Genomic DNA, 15,297 nt, shown 5'->3' with positions numbered 1-15,297 from the left:
AACCATTGCTAGTCACTCCGAGCCCACGGCCGACAACCTCTATAAAGGGTTCGAATCGCCTGGAGATGCTAGGAAGTTCGAGCCCAAGCCTCGCATACATCAATATGGTCGAGAAAAATCAGTTCGGGAGGAGTAATCAAGACGCAGCTCAAAGACATGGAGACCTTCATTGATTACCGCTCTCCATACCTCCTCCCACAAAGGGCGTGATGACTAATCGGATCAAAGAAACTATGTTCATCTTCTCACTCCGCGATCTTTGCAAGGGAGTGGTATAGGGATTTGGACCGAGCTGCTCACGGCATAACAGATTGGAATTCGCTAGCATTGACGTTTTATAAGAAGTACTTCTCTGCTTCGAGAACCATCGCCATCAGAGCTCAGATAACAAGTTTCAAACAAGGGCCTGACGAGAACTTCCACGAGGCATGGCTCCGATTTAAGAAACTGGTGCGGACCATACCGCACCACGGTTTCGAAAAGTGGAGCCTGTGTAACCATTTTTACAATGGTTTATATGATGATCAGAGGGCTATATTAGATGCCGCAGCCAACGGTCGATTTGCTGACAACTTGGGAGCGACCAAGGGATGGAAAATCATAGATGATTTAGCCACTCATAGGGCTGAATATGGGAATTCAAGAGGAAACCAAAGGAGAGCCGCTGAATCCTCTTCAGTAGCCGCATTAGAAGCCCTTACCGCGAGGTTCGACAAGTATGAACTAGGGGGAGCCCTCAAGGGAGGGATGTACCAGGTTAATGCTATGACAGACGGTCCTTTCGTGCATGCGAGAGGTGTGGGGTAGATGGACATGTCTCTGATTATTGTCCTAGTCCTTATGAGCAATGTGTTGCCTTTCAACATTACAGGCAAAACAACACTCATTACGAGCCGAATATCCACCCCAATTTGAGGTGGAGTAGCCAGAACGTACTCAACCCCACCGCTCCTCCGAATCACCAGCAGCAGCCCTATATTCCTCCACACCAGAAGCAACAAGGCTATCAGAAGCCTCCGTCTTTCAACCCTCCTAACCAAGGTGCTTCGTCATCTAGTGGGGTGAGTGAGATAGGTGAGTTAAAGTCCATGATGCAGTCAATTGCAAAGCAATTACAACAGAAGGACACGGCATTCAAGGCACTTGAGACTCAAGTTGCTCAACTGGCTGAAAATCAATCCTCAAGGAAGCCCGGTCATTTACCGACTCAAAATGACAAGAACCCAAATGAGACGGTGCATCTGATAGAGTTGAGAAGCGGTCTTTCTTACGAGGGACCGGAAGTACATAAATCAGACCCGGGAAGTCATGTCGGCGATGATGAACAGTGTTCTGTTAAGAGAAAAGGACCCACGACACAGGAGTTACTCGATCGACTGAAGTCTGATGCTCGATCGAGTGGAAATGGTAAAGAATCTGGTCGATCGAGTGGAGTACCTGCTCGATCGAGTGAAGCAGAAGATGAGGTTGGTCGATCGAGTGGTAAGTTTGCTCGATCGACTGACGCTGGTGAGGAAACTGCTCGATCGAGTGAGCACATTGCTCGATCGAGTGATACTGATGACGGGAAGCTTATTCGAGAGCCTGCTAGTGCTCGTTTAAGCGAGGAATTACCAGAAAGGCCTCGTGCGAGAGGTAAGAAGCGTCCAAAGGACACTGAACTTGCTCCGGAAGACACTCTGGAAGCGAGAAACAAGGGGCTCGAGATACCAATCACGGTTCCCTTCCCAAGATTAATCAACAGTTTGGCAAATTTGTTGAACTTTTGAAGAGTTTAGAAGTTTCCGTGCCGTTCACTGAATTGCTGACCAAGGTACCCTCTTATTTAAAATTTATGAAAGAGATTTTAGCACGTAAGAGGACTATAAATGATAATGAGACCGTAGCTTTAACTGAGGTGGGGTCACCCTATTTCAAAATAAGCTACCTCCTAAGCAATCGACCGGTAGTTTTTCGATCCCTTGTCACATCGGTATGCAATTGATTGATAATGCGCTATGCGATCTAGGCGCTAGCGTAAGTGTTTTACCTTTGTCTCTAGCTAAGAGACTTGGTGTGACAAAGCCGAGTTGCACCAACATGATCGTCCCGTATGGCCGACCGTAGTTTATCACGGCCACTAGGTGTAGCGGAAGACGTACCTGTTCGGATCGGGAAGTTCTTTATTCCCGTCGATTTTGTCGTCTTAGATATCCCCGAAGATGTGCACACCCCTATCATTTTAGGGAGACCATTTACATCCACCGCCCGTGCGGTAATAGACGTCGGGGAAGACTTTGACCTTTCGGGTAGGGGACGAGGAGCCGACTTTTCATCAGTCCAAGTTCCGGAGGGCTCCCATGCAAGCTCAGCCTTGCAATGCCCTCTCTTCTGTTGACCCTATTATTGACACTCCAGATGAAAATTTGGAGAATATTGCTGTTATTGTTAACCCTCCGCCTCATACTGAGAGCAAAAAGGAGGAAGATTCGTCTGTTTCCCTTACTGCAGGTACAGATGAAGGCAAGAAAGGAGTTGTCAAGGGACAGGGTGCGACCATTATCAATCAAACTGGAGCCAAGGATGCCAAAGAAGATGACAGAGGGGCGAGAACAAAGACAGTTTGAACCTACATAGATTGGAACTATGTTCCTCCTCCTCTTGCAAACAGTAATTCAAGCTCATGGAAATCAAACAGGACGGTCAGTATCGCTGAAGTGACGTCCTCCAGTCAGAAGCCCACGAAGGGGCTACTGAAAGCTAATGGGAATTAAACGGGGAAATGCCCCGTGTAACAACTTGTAATAGATATTTGTTTGAATTTCTTTTGAATTTCTTTATTACGTTTTTAATTAGGACAATTAGTTTAGACAATCCTTTAGCTTAGACTGAGACTATAGACTGTGTTTTCTGCGTTTTTGGTATTTTGGGATATGTTTGGATATGTTTTACGCAGGTTTGGGGAAGATGCACGCAATTCAAGGAAGAAGGGACGAAATTCAAAGAGTCCACACGAGGAAGTCCTCGATCGAGTACTTTTTGTACTCGATCGAGTGAAAAATGGGTCGATCGAGCCGTCTGGTTACTCGATCGAGGAAGGCCACAGAGGAAATGATCGATCGAGAGGGTTCTTACTCGATCGAGCAAAGGGGACAGCAAAAGCCCTCGATCGAGTGATTAAAATCACTCGATCGAGTGAAATGAACAGTGGACGGGAGTTTTCTATACTTAACTCCTTATTTCAGTTTTCATTTCTATTTTTATCCATAATTTCTCCTAACACCTTCCTAATTGCGATTTCCATCTCCCCCAAATCCCAATTTCTTGCCCAAAATTATCAAATCCATCACCTACATTCTATTGCTAGCTAATTAATCTTCAATAACCAATTATTTTCCCCCTCTTTTGTGCTCGTTTTCGCGGTTTTTAAAGGGGATTAGGGTTTGCGGTTCTTCAATCGAAAATCGGCCTTGGTTGATTGTTTTTTTTTGAAGTTTAATTGCTTATTGTAGGTTAATCATCATCAAGTAAGTGTTCCTTTCATACTCTTTGCATTTTCTCTTCATTTAATAAGAATTTCTTGAGGTGATTTGAATTAGGGTTCGAAAATCCATGTCTAGTCGATTTTATTTCGATTTAATTGTGTTTATATACCCTTAAATAGCTTGTTGATGATCTTTTCGCAATTCCTCACTGTTTTTGCATGTTAAATTCGAATTTTGCGCGAGATTCCGCGATTAGGGTTCCTGTGAGTCGAAATTTATCGACTGTCTGACGGTTTTTCTGTTTCCTTGCTTGCTTAACTTCAGTTCTCGCTTACTTATCGATGTTGTTAACTGCCGTTACCGTCCCCTATCGCCATTACTTGATGTGAATTATTGGGAAATCCCGTGCTGTGAGTAGATATCTTCGACTGCTAGGAGTCATACATGCTCCCATATTTGGTTTTCATGCTGTATTAGCCCTTTTGCAGTCACTGTTTTATCATATTATCACCACTCACATGCTGTATTTCGAAGTCTTGAGGAATTGTTGGGCTTTGCCTGCTGTACGTCGATTTTTTTTTCGACTAATAGGGCCATTCTTTTTGCTGTCACATGCTGGTTAACGCTTCATTTTAGCCACGGTTAGCAGCTATATTCTCTTATCATGCCCTTTGATACTTTGCAGGATGGATACTAGTTCTCTGCCTTCTGCGAGTTCATCCTCCAGTCCATCCGTGGCCGAGCCAGTGGTCCCTGCTGTTGCCACTAGCTCCGCCTTGGTCACCACTGCCGCACCAGTTCTACTTGTCTCACTGTGCAGGGACAGTTTACGCCGCAGCCAGCTCGGCGGGAGCTCGATTCGAGTTACACCGGCACTACTCCTACCAGGCCTTTCTCTCTGCTGGATCGCGGATTCACGCCCGTTTCCCGCACTGGGTATGCTTGCCACCGAGGCCACACCAGCAGGCTAGCCAGTTAGCCATCACTTCCAGCCCTTCTGAGGCTGTGGTTATGAGAGAGGGCGCTCTCACACCCTTACCGAAGATGCCCACGGTACGTTTCACTTCAAAGGCTCACCGGAAACGGTTAGCCACTTTACTTCGTTGCCCTCTCTCCCCCACCCGTTTCCTTGCGCGGACTGACCTAGAGACCTTAGGCATTTATGAGGAGGTCTGTAGTTTGTTGAACGGGACGGGTATGTCGGGTCTGAATCACCATGCGGAGGCTACTATCCGTACCTCTACTTACGAGTTTTTTAGCTCCTATTCTTTTGACACCGACTCTTACGATGCTGACCACTCCAGTTCCTGCATTCACTTTCGACTCCGCAATGAGTCGCACCACTGGACTTTGGCCAGGTTTGGGCAGGTTTTGGGACTAGTTAGTGACGGTCCCACCGCCCCACCTCGAGACCTCCTTCAGCCACTTTGGGCTGCACTTACTCACACCCCCTTCCGGGCACGGAAGGGAGCTCATGTTCACTTACCTGCGCGCCTACTACTTGCGTCTGATAGGAGAGACCATTTTTGGGCGCCCTGAGCCCAATAACGTGACCAACACTGAGCTAGCGATTCTCGCGGGGTACCTCAACATTGACTACGGTACCCCGTTTGTTCTAAACATTGCCTATCTAGTAGCTCAGCATTGGAACGGAATTGGGACTCGGGTCAAGACCGTTGTTGTCTGCGGCGGGCTGGTGACTAGGATTGCCCGCCACCTTTACCCCACTGAGCCCGGACTCACTGCACCTGATGAGATGGCTCACCTTGACCTGGATGCCATGGCTGACTTCACCTGGTTCCCGAAGGCGAAGGGGAGTGCGAGGACGTGGAAGATCTGTGGTTCCACGTCTGTTACCTTGCCGTGCTCTACCCTTCCCCCACTTTTACCGCTCGCGTCTGCTGCTGAGGGAGCGAGGCCACCTCCACCTACCTACCACCTTACCTTCACCCCTCCTTCTTCTTCTAAGAAGAGGAAGCGGGAGGCCGGAGCATCTTCTAGCTCTCGGCTCGGACTCGGCCCAGCCGGACCGACCCCACGCCTCAGCCTACACCCACTCAGACTCATACTCCACCTCCACTTGACCCTCCTTCTGGTTCGGTTTTCCCGGCCAATTTTGTTTGCCCTCCTGCTTTAGGGGCGCCCGAGGTCACGGACCAAGGGCGTTGTGATCCCCTGCTTTTGGATATGTGCAGGTACATTACTGAGATGCGACGGGATATGGCTTTGGCTATATTCCCGATCTACGAGTACCATATCCGAGCCGACCGACCGATTCCAGAGGGGTGGCCGCATCCCTCCTTCTACCGATACCCAGCGGACGGGTACCCTCCACTTCCTTCGACTCGGAGGAGTCGGTGGAGGAGACAGCAGAGCACGAGAGGTGCGGTTGCGGGAGCGAGCAGCAAGACACCGAGCCGCCAGAGAGGAGGAGAGGATCCCCGTTTACACCGACTCGGAGGAGGAGGCCGGAGATGACGACTAGAGGCCCCCCCTTGTTTGTTGCTGGTTTGGGAGACCGTTTTGTTGAGTCGGAGTACTGGGAGACGGCGGTGCCGACAACGAGTAGCTCTTCGGTCTACTCACTTCCCCGCCTGGCTGGTTTGGGGAAGTCCGTGTTTTGTATGTTTTCTTACTCTTTTTATTTCGTCTCCTTTATTTTTCTTTTATTGGTTGTATACTCCCATCCCCCATTTTTCTCATTTGGTGTATCTTTGGAGGACAACGAGGGCGTTGTCCGTTTTGGTTTGGGGAGGGTATTGCATCCTTTTGAGTCTGCATCTGCATTTGTTTTGCATTCACGTTTAATTTTTCAGTTTGCATTTGTTGTTTATTTTCAAAAAAATCAAAAATCCAAAAAAAAAATTAGAAAATGTTTAAATTCAAAAAAATTCACGTTTATCTTTGCATTTAGGTCGAGTCGGAACGGTAGATTCCCATGATGAAATTGCACTATAACTTGTCAATTTACTTGAGCCTTGCACTTTATTGATGGTTTTTAGCTTTGTCATACGCATAGTCTACGAATTTCTGTTCAAATAATAGCTGACTGTCTAGACTTGACCTGATAAATTGGCAAACTACTTAAAAATTCTGAGATTTTAGAGCCATAACTGGTGCCATTCATGACCAGTTCATTAGGAATTTTGAGAGTAGTACTCCTTGCATAGCATGTACATCTCATTTGCACATTTATGACATTCAATTTCTCGTCAAATGCACATATTCGGGTTTGTGGTTGGTGTCATATGCAGGGAGGGTCTTGCAAATTCCTCTTTCTTTACATCCTTCACCCATTTAGCTCCACGTTGACCAAAACTTGCCTTTTTGACCCATTAGCCACATTCCAAACTAAGCCTGCCTAGTCAAGCTAGTTAGTCTGTCCTTTTGTGGTATGTTTTCCGTTGCAGTTTGGTCCGTAATTCCCGTTTGGAGTTGGTGTTTGTATTAAGGAAGGAGGAAGAAGAAAAAAAGTATTGAAAAGGAAAAAAAAAAAAAGAGAAACGTGAAAGAAAGAAGAAAAAAAAAAAGAAAAGAAAATGAAAAGAAAAAAATGATGAGATTCACGTATAAAAAGAAAGAAAAAAATTGTGAAAAAGTTGTACCCTCTTGCCAGAGTTGAGAAGATGTTTGAGGATGTACAATTGAAAAAAAAAAGAGTTGTTTGTTCCAGTTAGTATCCTCAGACGGTGTTTAAAAAAGGGAACTTTGTGACCGTCTAACTCCTCCACTCTTATTCTATATTTTTGAGGAGATTGTGCTTTGAGTCTAGTGAGTTGTGTGCCAAGTGAAGGGCACCTGTGTTTAGTCTTTCAGACAGTTGAGATCCAGATGGTTTATCATGGTCCTGTTAGGAACTAGCTTGACGCTTTTACCTCCACATTTCCATAACTTGTTTTGCCTTTTCTCACCTGAACCTCACTATTCCCATATTATTTGCAAATCCTCGGCTGTGACGGACATTTTCGGTTGGAGTGTGTGCATTAGTACTTGAATTGTCTTTCATTTTTGTTGCATGCATGCTATGTAGGTCGCAGTTAGGCGAGCGACTGTCTTTTCTTCTCTCTTTTACATATAATATTCCCCCTTTGCTTCATGAGAGAAGAATGACCACGAGAGAGTCCGATTTTGTTGGTCTTGCAAGGTCGATAGGTTGGCTATATTTCTGAACAGCTCATAATTCGTTTGCGTATTGACTGCTTAGCTTAAACTGTTAATCTTTATTGCATTAAATTGGTTCAAGTAGACAAGTTAAGCTAGCTCTGAGTTATTTTTCCGTTCCATTAGCGTATAGTTTTGAGTTTACTCGAGGACGAGTAAAGGTTTGGTTTGGGGAGATTTGATACGTGCATTTTATATAGTCTTTTTAGTCTATTCTTGCACGCATCTTTATGCTATTTTAGTAGTTATTTGCTACGAATATGCCCCGAATTGCATACTTTGGAAGTTCTTGTATTAATTGCAGGAATGAGCTTAGAGATGCGGAATCAAGCCTAAAACATGTCCCTACGCATGCATTTAGGAGAGGAGTTGAGTCGGAGCTTGGAAAGTACTATTTTGAGATGCGCATTGGAGTAAGAAAGTTAGGCGAGCCAAGAGAGTGCTACAATTTGCTAGGTCCTGCTTGTAAGAGCCATATCTCGAGTTATACAACAGTTATTAAGGTGATTCCAGTTGGAGGTGAAAGATTATCCTCTTAGCTTTCCAACGCCACCAACCACGCCCTATTTGTCCAAGTAACGAAGGAATGGCAGCCGTTTGAAGTTCAGTGCGCGAAGCAGGAATTACGCGCTGAGAAGTGCTCGATCGAGAACTATTTCTATTCGATCGAGAGCCCATTTGCTCGATCGAGAGCTACTTCTTCTCGATCGAGTGATTAAAGGGAAAGAAGTCCTCGATCGAGAGGAATTGTTCTCGATCGAGAGGAATACTAAGGAATATCACTCGATCGAGAGCCTTAAGTGCTCGATCGAGCAACAATCTTTTACGGGCTTGGACTTTTAGCTTAATTTCCGTCAATTAGGTTAATAAATCCTATTTTTCTTATAAATAGGATAGGAGGACGTCATTTGTAAGGGGGCGATTACTCTCTTCTCTCCTCTTTTTCTCTTGGAACGACACACACTGTTGCATTATTACTGTTACTTTGCTTTTTATTCCGGATCATTATTTCAGTAACATTTCTTCCCTTTTCTCTCTTAATTTAATGTTTATTGTTCTTTTAATTCTTGTTCTTGTTTATTTCATAATGAGTAGCTAATTCCCATGCGCTAAGACTATAGGGGATCCATAATCATGAGGGAATAGTAATCGATTTATTGGGTTAATGCTAGTATAGTCTTTGTTGGTTAAATGCTACAATTAACTGTATCTTTCTAATTGAGTCGACGCAATTAGACCTTTAATTCTTAGTGATCCTTGACCTGGACTGAAAGGTTGGAAAAGGCGAGACTAGTAGCGAACAATAGGGTATTGCAGTGAGGGCGAAAGTTAAGCTGTTTACACTTTAGGGTGAATTAAGGACCGAAAGGTGACGTTCACTACTCCTTAGACCGTATTTGCATTGACCTGAGACCTAGATTACTTAACTGAATGATTATGGTGAACCGTCTGTCTTAGCTGTTCCTCTTTATCTGTTTGCTTCCTTCTTTTTTATTTCCCTCTCCCTTATTCTCTTTAGTTTAGAATATCACTTTTAAAACCCCCACATTGTGACCCGTTACTCATAGACTAAAATTAGACAGATAAATCTCATTTTTGCCTCCCTGTGGAGATCGACCCTACTTGCCGCTGACTTCTGTTAGTAGTAACTTAGGTATTTATTTTTGGTACCTGACGACGGTATCAGTCAGTAACATAAAGAGGAAAAAGGAGATTGGAAAGATCATACCATGCGGTCTTCAATATCTTCATGTCTCGGATGTGGCGTAGTTGATCAATGTGAACAAGGATAAAACAAACACAATATATACAACAATATATACACAACTACACTACAAAGGAAATGAACTTGTTTTTGGTTTTTCAGTTTTTCAAATTTTTATGGTTTTTTCGAAATTTTTCAATTTTTTTTTTTTTTGGAATAAAAGTTAAGTTAGAATTCCCCATCCCCACACTAATATGGGCATTGTCCTCAATGGTCAAAATGATGGGAAATCATGCAATGATGATGCATGAATTCTATACTAAATGCAAGCTACACTAATCTACACTACATGATGCATGGTTTTTGTTTATGACGGAGAGCGTAATTTAGATTACCTCCCGTTGTGTATGTATGTACTTCCCCAAACCGAGTTAGACATTATTTCTAATGTCCTAAGGTTGGGTGTAGTTCATGCACACACGATGCAATGCATGAAACTAAATTTGTCATTTTGGATTTTTCAAAAGTGGGAACAATGAAATAAGAACACCTCAATGGGGCCGAGGTGTTAGTCCTCTATGTTGCTAGGACTACTCCAATCATGATCAAGATAAATAAATAAAATAAAGAGAGAAATAGACAAACCTCAAAAGGGAAGGAGCCTCCAAAGCTTGTTAATCTTCCATCATATCATCATCATCATCTTCCTCAATAGAAGTGGACTCATCACCACTTCCTTCTTCACTTTCTTGTTCACTTTGTTCATCATCCTCTTCTTCTTTTTCACTAGCCTCTTCATCAATGCTATCATCAACCGCATCACCGACAACCTCATCGTCACCCGGAATCTCACCCCTAGATGCACTCGGAAAGAAGACTTCCCTATCCGCCCAACTAGGCAAAGGACATGAAGGATCAAGGAGACCTTGCCTAGCTAACTGAAGGAGGGGTGGATATTGGAATAAGTAAGCATCTTCCCGATCCTTAGAAGCTTGCTTGTGCATCTCTTGCATAAGAAGAGTCATATAATCTTTGCTTGCTTCAATACCTTCGGGTTTGAACTCTAGGTACTTGAAAGGATAGGGTGGTGTGACAATGGAAGAGGAGGGCATTTCAATTTCACCCCTTTGTTGTCGGATAATGTATTCGGCCTCTTTTGAGAGGGGAAGGAGATAGTTGGTCTGATGGACACTTAAACGACAAATCTTCGAAGGCAAAGTAAAATATCTAGCCTCACTAGTGAGCCACCCATATTTGGTGTCAAGAGGGTTATGAGAGACCCACTTGTACTTGTTTATCATAGCATCCACATCAATGAGATGACCACCCTTTTTCGCCACATACATGCTATCCTTGTTGAAGTTCGGATCAAAGTACTTAGCCAAAAGAGTGACTAGACCTCCATTCACAATAACGGTAGTGCCTTGCTTCCCACAATCAACATTTAGCCATCTATCCACCAAAAGCCTTAGAGAATTGAAAGGCTTGGTGAATTCCCTTCAAATGTTTAAGGCCGACTCAAGAAGAACAAAATCGAGCTTGGTAAAGTGGTTGGTGTCTTTTCTTCCAATGATAGTATTCCCTATGACCTTTTGCCACACTCTAATGCCCGGATGGTGGACTAATAGAGCGCGACTAGCATGAAAGTTCTCAAATTTCCTTCCGGAAATCGCCTCCCAAAGAGGAGCGGGGTCATACTTGCCAACATTCTTGAAATAACTAGGTGAATCACTAAGACCCAATGCTTTACCCATTTCCTCAAAGGTGATGCGCCTACTAACATTAGCAAGGCGGAACTCGATGTTTTCCATAGTCTCAACCTTTGTAACTTTCAAAGAACTCAAGAATTCTAAGGTAAGGGAGGGGTATGTCAATTCTTTTGTTGCAAACAATTTGCCCAACCCCATGGCTTCAAAGAAGGCTCTAGTTTGCTCAAGGAAACCCAACTTATCTAAGGCATCTTCACAAATAAACTTGGTGGATAGAAAGGATTTTCTAGCATACTTGGCAAAAGTTTCCCTATGGGAGTTAGAGATGAAAATTACCTCCGGATAGTTCGAAAGTTGAGAAATTTCCGGAGTAGTTGATGTTGTTGCTTCCTAGGGAGGTTGTTGTTGTTGCACTTCCAAGTTTGAACTAGCTACCACCATAGCCAATGAGGCTTTCTTTGCTTGAAGACTCTTTTGTCTTGTTGAGTGTGCCTTTGCCTTTGGTGCCTTTGTTGCTCCTTTTGTCCTTGCCATTGATGCTTAAACCAAGAAAAGAGTAAAAATCTTCAATTTCCAAGTATACCCAAATCGATTTTAAGATGAAAGGCTTTGCCTTTATGAATTCAAAAATCGACTCAAAGGTTGAAGATTTTGGTGCTTGGTTTGATTTTTGTTGAAAGAGGAGTGATTAAATGTTGTTGAAAGGATGTTTTGATTTGGTTTTGATGAATGTGGTTGAGAAAATCTTGTTTTGGTGATGGAGAGGATGAGGGTTTTGAGTTTTGGGGTTTATGGGTAGAGTTTTGAATGAAGGAATGAAGAAATGAATGGGGGATGGGTTTTATAAAAGACCCGAAAAATTTGAATTGCAGGGGGAAGACGGGCGGCTTTCCTTCGGGACGCCCGGATTTTGTCTGTTCTAGGCTTCAGGAATCTCGCCTAAAGACGGGCGTCTTTGATCAAAGACGCTCGGATTGTTCAGCTGCGGGACAGGCGTCTTTCCTTGAAGACGGGCAGATTCCTTTCCAGTGATTTTTCTTGTTTTTCTCAGCCAAAAAGACGGGCGTCTTCTCTTGCAGGACAGGCGTCTTTTTTAGGACGGGCGGATTCTTTTTGCAGGACGCCCGAATTTGTCAACAGTCCCAAAATTTCAAAAATTCAGCTCAGAGGGACAGGCGTCTTGTGACAAATACGCCCGGGTTTCCTGAAGACGGGCGGATTCTCTTAAAAACGCTCGGATTCTGCCCCTTTTACCCGGATTCAGTTCCATCCGTGTACTTGCATATCCCTTGTCATTTTTCACTCTTCAAAATCCCGTGTTCTTCATTGTGGGGGCACTACTAAGGCATGAATAGCCTAGGCAATTGCTATCCCCACAGTAAGCTAAAGCACTACACATCAATTGAAATCATTAGTCCCTCCCTCACTTCTCTCAAAAATGATTATTATCTTGATCAAAGCATAAAAATCCAAGAATGACAAAAATGCAATGTAAGAATAAAAATGCGAGTTAGGGAGTTAGAAATATTTACAAATGGTGGTTTAGGGAGGACTCCACCAAACTCTCATCTTTAGTGAGATGTCATGGGGGCATGTCCAAGGTGTTGTTGATGTTGCTCAACACCTTGAAGAAGTAATCAAAAGCTTGTTCATTATCATTATAAAGATCTTAAATAGATCTTTGCCCTTGTTGTCGATCTTGATCGATAGCATTAATTACCAATATAGGGATTGAAAATCCCTTCAAACTCATCGTCCCAAAGACCACAAACTTCATCTACTTGATTACTTAAGATCTCTTGAGTTGATGGAGACAACTCTCCCACTTTCTTGTCTTGGCCAATGAGGCCATCCTCTTCATTGCTTGACTTTGGTGAGCTTTGCAAGCTCTCTTTGTTATGATTCACTTTCTCTTTGAATGGAGCATCTTCAATTTTCTTCTTCCATTGGAATTCCGACTTCTTCCTATCATCCTTCCGGCTATAATGATCAACCATAAAACATGGTTCATGTAAACGGGGAGCTCTCATGGTCTTGTCAAGATTGAAAGTTATGCTCTCATCTCCCACTTCTAGAGTGAGCTCTCCATGTTTTACATCAATCACCGCACCCGCGGTGTGTAAGAAAGGTCCTCCTAGAATGATTGGAATGTTGGAATCTTCTTCCATGTCAACAATGACAAAGTCCACCGGGATGAAAAATTTCCCAATTCGTACAGGAACATCTTCTCATATCCCTAATGGTGTCTTCGTCGATCTATCGGCCATTTGGAGTGTAATATTGGTGCATTTAAGCTCTCCCATCCCCAACCTTTTACTCACCGAGTCCGGCATAACACTCACACTAGCCCCTAGATCACATAAGGCTTTGTTGATCGTGGTGTCGCCAATGGTACACGGTATTGTGAAGCTTCCCGGATCCTTGAGTTTTGGAGGTGAACTCCCTTGAAGTATTGCACTACTCACCTTAGTGAAGGCGATAGTCTCAAGCTTCCGGATCGACTTCTTCTTTGTGAGGATGTCTTTCATGTATTTCGCATAGGCCGGCACGTGATTGATTAATTCCGTGAAAGGAATTGAGACTTCCAAATTCTTCACAATTTCCATAAATTTTCCAAGTTGGTCATCAAATTTGGGCTTGGCTTGACGACTTGGAAAAGGAAGTATAATCACAATGGGCTCCTTCTCCTTGACCTTGTCTTCATTTTTCTTTGAAATTTCTTCTTTTGATGTTTCTCCATCCTTGGAGTTTTGCACAATTTCTTCTTTGTCACTAGCTTCCACAACTTCATCCTCAACTTGCTTCTTCGGTGCTTCATACCTTGTACCACTCCTCAAGTGAATGGCACTAACCGTTTCATGTCTTGGGGGATTACTTTGAGGTGGTAATTGCCCCTTTTGTCTTTGTGAGTTTGAGGATGCTAGTTGAGTCAATTGGGTTTCCAACATTTTGGTGTGAGCTAGGATGTTGTTGATGGTGGTTTCCTTTGCTTAACTATCTTTTTGCATTTGAGTGAAAAACTCTTGTTGATTTTTTTGCATTTGAAGGACCGCTTTTTGAACATCAAAACCTTGGTTATTTTGTTGATTGTATGGAGATTGATTTTGGTAACCTTGGTTTTGGTTGTAAAAGGGTCTTTGATTTTGGTTTCTCATGGGAGGTGGGGTGTATGTTGTTTGAGGGTTTTGAACATTTTGGCTTTTGTATGAGAGATTTGGATGGAATTTGGTGTTTTCATTGTAATAGTTGGAATAAGGGGTACCACTCTTGTATGCTTGGAAAGCATTCACTTGTTCATTTGTTCCCCCACATTCAAGTGAGTAACGGAGTCCACTTCATGTTTCCCTCCTCTAGTCTAGCCATAGCTTTTTCAAACTTCAAATTGATGGTATCAATGTGAGCACTAAGTTGAGCACCCAATTGAGTAACGGAGTCCACTTCATGCTTCCCTCCTCTAGTAGCCTTGCGATGTCTACTATATTGTGAGTTATGGACCGCCATTTCCTCAATTTTGTTCCAAGTTTGATTGTCATCAACTTCGGTGAACATTCCATTTGATCCCATGTTGAGAATGTTCCTCGAATCTTCATAATGACCATTCCAAAATTGTTGTACCAAGAACCACTCGCTAAGTCCATGGTGAGGACATGAGCGGAAAATTCCTTTGAATCGCTCCCAGGCTTCATACAAAGATTCTACATCCCTTTGCTTAAAACCCATACTTTGAGCTCTTAGCATGTTAGTCTTTTCCGGTGGATATAAATTTTTGTAGAAAGCTAGAGCCAACTTCTTCCAAGAATCAATTCCGAGAGTAGCCTTATCAAGGCTTTTCAACCATTGTTTCGCGGTGCCAATTAGAGAAAAAGGAAATAAGACCCATCGAATTTGGTCTTGAGTTACACCGGTTTGAGAAATCGCATCACAATAATCGCAAAAAGTCTCCTAATGAGAATGAGGGTCTTCACTAGGCATCCCCCCAAATTGGCTTCTTTCGACTAATTGGATAAATGCGGATTTGGCATAAAAATTTCCGGTTAGATGTTGTGATGTGGGAGTGATACCCGTCGCTGTGAGTACCAAAGATAAAATTTATAATCTCCTATTAAGACTAACCTAGGCTAGTGGTAACAGGGTCGATCCGCAAGGAGGCAGTTGTAAACTTTAGTTGATTTATGTTCAGTCTGAGGTAACTAATATGGGGGTCAATTTGAATTGTTCTATAGCTAATAACAACAAAAGGAAAATAAACAAAAAATAC

The 15,297-nt window shown here is 43.3% G+C and overlaps 1 non-coding gene across 1 annotated transcript; it reads left to right on the top strand.

Annotated features, from left to right (window-relative positions):
• Window positions 1–14,670: 14,670 nt before the first annotated feature.
• LOC141603333 (small nucleolar RNA R71) lies at window positions 14,671–14,777 on the top strand. The gene has a single exon (XR_012525216.1). It is a non-coding gene; the product is annotated as a small nucleolar RNA R71 (small nucleolar RNA).
• The last annotated feature ends 520 nt before the right edge of the window (window positions 14,778–15,297 follow it).

The sequence above is a fragment of the Silene latifolia genome, chromosome 9, assembly GCF_048544455.1.
Source record: "Silene latifolia isolate original U9 population chromosome 9, ASM4854445v1, whole genome shotgun sequence".
Classification (NCBI taxonomy): Eukaryota; Viridiplantae; Streptophyta; class Magnoliopsida; order Caryophyllales; family Caryophyllaceae; genus Silene; species Silene latifolia.
This window is presented reverse-complemented; position numbering and strand designations above follow the sequence as displayed.